This window comes from Panthera tigris, chromosome A2 (assembly GCF_018350195.1).
Source record: "Panthera tigris isolate Pti1 chromosome A2, P.tigris_Pti1_mat1.1, whole genome shotgun sequence".
NCBI classification, from domain to species: domain Eukaryota; kingdom Metazoa; phylum Chordata; class Mammalia; order Carnivora; family Felidae; genus Panthera; species Panthera tigris.
This window is the reverse complement of record NC_056661.1, coordinates 83,089,614-83,096,406: the sequence shown is the minus strand read 5'-3', so window position 1 is coordinate 83,096,406 and position 6,793 is coordinate 83,089,614. Positions and strand designations below refer to the sequence as shown.

The 6,793-nt window shown below is 33.4% G+C and overlaps 1 pseudogene; it reads right to left on the bottom strand.

Annotated features, from left to right (window-relative positions):
* Positions 1-396: 396 nt before the first annotated feature.
* On the bottom strand, positions 397-3,780 carry LOC102959343 (annotated as a pseudogene).
* Positions 3,781-6,793: the final 3,013 nt, after the last annotated feature.

Below are 6,793 nucleotides of genomic sequence, written 5' to 3'. Positions count from 1 at the left end.
ATTTCTCTCCCATACTTGCAAAAATCCTGGATTACCATTTTTTAAATATATACAAATTTATTAGGAAAAATGATGTTGTACATTTATTTAATCTTTTTTCTTTATTATTTGCGATATTTATTTATTGTTTGTTTGTTCGTTTGTTTATTTATTTATTTATTCATTCATTCATTTATTTATTTTTACCAAGTAGAGATATAAACCTTTACTTCACGACTTCGTCATAATTCACTTTCTAGTAAGACATGTACTGAGGACAGTTTAAAATACTAGGAAAGCTAGATGCTGGGTGTCTTCCAGGCAGGGAGCAAAGGTGTGGTCACTCCAGGGCCAATGTATTCCTGGGGATCTCCAGGCAGCATAGGCCACACGCACCAGCATCATCCAACCCCAGATTTACTTGGAGCCACCTCTTTTCTTGGGGCCGTTAGTCCTCATTTCATGCCAAATTCTCACTAGAGGCTCCCTGTTCTTCCACGTGAGTTCATGACCATAAGTAATATACCATATTCCAAAGACAGCTCCCCCAAGATGTGCTGCATGATCAAAAAATTTCCATCCCAGGATCATTCCTGCTGTGTCCATAGTAATAATGGCTTTTAGGGCATTCCCTGCTGTGAATGTGAACATTAGAAGGAAGATAATGGCGAGCCTCCCTTCTGGGATCTTTGTGTACACAGTAGCAAGGACAGTCATGATAGCGCCTGATGCACCGAGTGATGGTCCATATCTTCCTGTGGCGAATTTACACACATAACTGACCAAATTGGAAATAACGCCTGCAGATAAGTACACTGCCATGGACTGTTCTTGACCCAGAATGTTCACTATGCTGGAGAAGAAGCTCCACAAAACATACATATTTGCTGCCATGTGAAACAAGGAGAAATGACTGAATATTGACAGCAACATTGGAGAACAAAGGACCTTTGAGGCTGAGTTGGATGTGAAATATCTGATCACTGTCTGCTGTAGAGAAGGTACTCTCCATAAACAGAATACAAAAAACATTTGCAGCTATGATACCTTTTGGTTTGATTTCTCTTCCCTTGAATGACTAAAACGTGTAAGCTAACATAAACCTGTCACAGTCTGCTGGTCATCACTTAGGTTATTCCAGCACTTGTTAATCTCCTTCCTGAAGTCTCCTTCCTTTTGTGGTCTTATGCTGTCCAACCAACCAGATTTTATACCATCAAAATAACTCTGGACCCTGGATTTCAGTGATTCATATGGCCAAATGACAGCTGATCCAAATGCACACCTTGTAAACCCAACAGTGAAAAACAAGGGCTTTACAAGGGTCCTTATAGGACAGGAAGAAGGATAAAAGACTGTTTCTTCTACAGGAGGAATCAAAGCACTTGTCTTGCATGTTTCACCACTTGTTCCGGTGATCTTCTAGGTTCAACCTTCCTGGGTGCTTTTCTGAATCCACATTTTTGCTGAATAAAAAAGTTAAACCTGCGTCCAAGCAGTCATGACGGGGCTGGGGCCACACTGAGCTCCTTGCAGCTGCGGCCGCCTGCCAGCAGAGCCACGCCTGGCCACAGCCCCAGCCTCTCTGCACCCAGCCTCCTATATCTTAACTTTTACTGCATATTCCACTTATTAGTAAAAGCTTTTTAATACTGATAATAATACTTTGTAACATGTTACAAATATTTTCACATTTTTCAATTTATTTTTAATAGATCAAATTATGGTGGTGATGGTTCTATCACCTGCATATATCTATTAGAGTATGAAAATAAAATTCAATGTTCAGATGAAACATCATATAATGTTACCGAGTCTTTTTTGTTTGTTTGTTTTTGAGTTGAGTGTTCTTTGTCACAAATATATCAAAGAAGAAGCTCAAGGCTAAAACTTTATTCATGAACAGGGAACTGGACATGACATCATTCTTTTCATTCAATTAGCTAGTCTTGTTTTTAAATTTTTTTAGAACTCCTGATTAAATTGGTTAAACCAGTTGAGTCCAATTCATCTGCTTTGAGATACGATAATTTTTCTCAGATACCATAAACATGACAAAAATAATTTTCATTTTTTTCAAATTACCCTAAATATGATATTTAATAATTCACAAGTTAACAGTGGACTGTATGTGAATTATGTTGCTTAGTTAATTGGAAATCTTTAGAGGAATATTAATCTTTTTCATGCTTGTAGTCTCAGATTAGAAACTTTATATATCTATGTTCCACAAAGAAATGTCTTAGACTTCTGGCAACTAGAATTCTGGAAGTAGATAAATTAACTCCACAAAAACAGAACCTTGAAAAACAAAAGTTTCAGACATTAGAACAAATATAATTTTGCTGGCTAAATATTCATAGTGGCTTGCTTATTCTTTAATTTACATAAGATTCTCTTGGCCAGTGCTACAATTATATAAGCAAACATTTTTACATCTAGGAAGGAGATGCTAACACTAGATAGGTAGCCATATAAACATCATATATAACCATATATAAACCTGATTAGACATCTGGTCTAATGTCATACATACACAACTGCATCTCCAAGAGTTGAACCCAAATGTATTAACTCTATTCTGAATTTTAGGTACTTTATGCTGATCTTTCATGTTTCCATTCAAAGTATTGTTTTTAAAATTCATTATTCACAATTCTTCTATCTGTTATTTTTAATAGATATTAAATTGGAAAAATGTTTTTTGGAAAGGGGAGGTAATAGTCTCAGAATGATTGCATAAAATTCTGATTATTTCTTATGCATCAATATAGCTAAAGTGATTAGTGTATAGTTTTCACTTTCTATTAGCAGGAACAAAAGGGATTAAAAAATACTGCCAGCATGTGTCCCAATAACATGTGACATTTGTAGAAGCTGGTTTAAGAACTGGATGATTAAAATCTGATATTGTTTTCTCCTATCGCAAAGGCGAAGAAAAATTATATGGTACTAAATTTGTAGGAGAAACACAAATTTATGACTAAATTTGTAGGAGAAACACAAATTATGACATACTGTGTTTTAATCTAATAATTCTATGGTTTGAAAATGTTACTTTAAACATTTAATTAATATATTTATTCATTTATTATGTGTATTTCCTGTTCGCTGGGGCCTGTATTATCCAGTTACTTCTATAAGGTAATAAACAAACTTATATGATAATGTGATTTTAGTGTTGTTAATGTGAAGGATTAATTATTAAGGATTTCCACTATCCTTATTTTCTTAAAGTAAGGCCTATTTGGTCATGGTATTTTTTTAATAAAATGTTAGATTAAATTGCAAATTATCATTTAGTTTGTTGCATTATTAGTTTTGCTCTTTTTCATATAAATATCAAGTAATGAAATTCAGCTTTTTATTGAGTAATCTACCTTTCCTGACTCATTTCACATACAATATGCATTATATGCGATTTCCATTACACGTGAATTTGTTTTGAGCTCTACTCTTCTTTGTTTATTTATTCTCTAATAAAGCTTTGGAGAATGTATTGATCTCATAGAGCAAGACATTCCTCATTGTTCTTATTTTTTTTTACAAGATGTCATATTTATTCTTTTGCATTTTCTCCTTCCATTTGAACTGTGAAATTAAATTGTCAATTTAGAAATCTTAGTGTGACTTAAACTAATATTGAACTGAATTTAAAATGTGAAGAGAATTTATATCTTTACAATATTGAGTGTTCTCACTTGTGAATGGGGCCAATATATAGTTATTCAGATCTTTTAGGACATCTTCAGTTTTGGGGAAATCTTGAACATTGTTTGAAGCATTTATAACAAATTTCATTGTCTTATTGAGTATTTTGAAGGATATCTTTTTAAATTAAATTTTCTAATTGGCTTTCACTGAAGTAAAGGGATCTATATTTTCAGTAATTTTAAATTCATATCCATTCATCTTAAAAAACTCTCTTAAGAGTACATATAACTTTTAAATAGAACCTTACATATATTTTTGGTAGACAACCATATTTTTAAATTTTTTTTTTAATTTTTTAAATTTATTTTTGAGAGAGACAGAGACAGAGTGTGAGCGGGGAAGGGGCAGAGAGAGAGGGAATCACAGAATCTGAAGCAGGCTCCAGGCTCCAAACCATCAGCACAGAGCCGGATGTGAGGCTCCAATTCACGAACTGTGAGATCATGACCTGAGCTGAAGGCAGACGCTTAACCAACAGAGCCACCCAGGTTCCCCTTTGGTAGACAATCATATTAATTGTGAATAATGGCTTTTGTCATTTCCTTTCCAATATCTTACACATCACATTGGTTTTTCTTATTTGATTGCTTGGATCTTATTCTTGATTTTGATAAAACTTTCCAAATTTATATTCTTAAATATAACATTGTCTATAAGTTTTTGGAAGGTTAACAACATTCATTCTAGCCCTAGTTCCTTATAAATTTTATCAGGATTAGATTTTTATTTTATCAAATACTTTCTATACAGTAATTTATAGAGTAATGTAATTTTTTCTTGGTTAATACGATAAAAATTAATATTAATATTTTTAAATAACATCTACTGGCCATGCTATTTTTCAAATAAATTGCTAAATTTAATTGTCTTTAATTCCTTTTTATATCAAATTTATACTAATCTTAAATTCATTGGGAAATTATTGATTTCTCAAATATTATGAACTGATTTAAATTTCATAATTATTTCTTTGTGATATTAAGAGGAATGTGTGCTCAAAACTATTTGGATCTGCCAGTTGTTTTTTTTTTTTAGATGTGTGTGTGTTGTTAATTTAAAATAATTCCACCATACTTAAACTGGACAGTAACATGCAAAAAAATGAACCTGGACCACTTTCTTACATCACACACAAAAATAAATTCCAAATGGATGAAAGACCTAAATATGAGACAGGAAACTGTCAAAATCCCAGAGAAGAACACAGGCAGCAATCTCTTTGACCTCGGTCACAACTTCTTACTTGACAAGTGTTGAGAGGCAAGGGAAACAAAAGCAAACATGAACTACTAGGACTTCATCAAGGTAAAAAGCTTCTGCATAGTGAAGAAAATAATCAAGAAAACTAAAAGGCAACTGATGGAATAGTAGAAGATAGTTGCAAATAGCATATTGGATAAAGGGGTAGTATCCAAAATCTACAAATAATTTATCAGACTGAACACCCAAAAAAAACAAATAATCCATCTAAGAAATCCATTTAAGAGACTCCTAAGGATAGAGAACACTTTTCCAAAGAAGACATCCAGATGGCTGACATGAAAAGATGCTCAACATCACTCCTCATTAGGGAAATACAAATCAAAACCACAATGAGATACCACCTCACAAAATGTCAAAATGACTAAAATTAACAGCACAAGAAACAGGTATTGGCGAGGATGTGGAGAAAGGGGAACCCTCTTCCACTGTGAGGGAATACAAACTGATGCAGTCACCCTGGAGAACAGTATGGAGCTTCCTCAAAAAGCTAAAAATAGAACTACCCTACCATCCAGCAATTGCACTATATATATATATAATATTAGTCAGCCATTAGTAAGAATGAAATCTTGCCATTTGCGATTATCGATTATGTGGATGAAGGTAGACTGTATTATGCTAAACAAAATAAGTCAGTCAGAGAAAGACGAATATATGATTTCACTTACATGTAAAATTTAAGAATCAAAACAGATGAACTTGGGGAGGGGGAGAAAAGAAAAGAGAGAGAGAGAGAGAGAAACAAACCATAAGAAACTCTTAAAGATAGAGAACAAATTGAGAGTTGATGGAAGGAGATGGGCTAGATGGATAGGTATTAAGAAGGCACTTGTTATGGTGAGCACTGGATGTTGCATGTAAGTGATGAATCATTGAATTCTGCTCTTGAAACCAATATTGCATATAGCATATGAACTTAACAGAATTTAAATAAAAATTTGAAAAGAAAAAGTAAAATAATTCTACCATAATTAATACTAATATGTTATCTTCTTATGTTGGGTTCAATATTCAGATTTTTCCTATAGTATCTACTTCATCCAGCTTTCTAAAATGTTAATATAAATACGAACTAGAATTATTTTACAGCACTAATTCCTATCTGCAGTTATTGCTCTTTTTACATTAAATTTTTAATGCAAAAGTGCAAAAAATCTTTTGTCACTTTATTGGTGTTGTTAATGAAGTCTTGATTTTTATTGTTTTCTATTGTTATTGCATTTTTCTGCTGGATTTCTGATTTTATCAATATTAACTCTTCCTTTTAATTTACAGGCTTATTTCATTGTTTATTTGCTAGCTTTTTCAAATGAATGTCCACTTTCAGTCTTTTTTCTCTAATTTGGGAAGCACTTTCTTTTTATTTTTTTTTTACTATTTTTTTAATGTTTATTTATTTTTGAGAGAGTGAAAGACAGAGTGTAAGTGGGGAACGGACAGAAAGAGAGGGAGACACAGAATCCAAAGCAGGCTCCAGGCTCTGAGCCTGATGTGGGGCTTGAACTCACAAACCATGAGATCATGACCTGAGCTGAAGTTGGATGCTCAACTGACTGAACCACCCAGGCACCCCTGGGAAGCACTTTCTTGACAAAGCATTGTCCTTTTTTGTTCCTAGTCTTTCTCTTACATTCAAAATCAAGCTAAAACCTGACGTCTTCTAGCCTACTATGTTAAAAAGAAGACCACAATCCCAAATTGGAGTCATTTGTGCTAAACCCCACATTAGCAAACCAAGACTTAATACTTAACCTAACTGCAGTTTCTACCCCCTAGGAATGTAACCCTTATCCAGTCAACATGGCATTACCTGGGTAACACTAATGAGAAAGTTTGA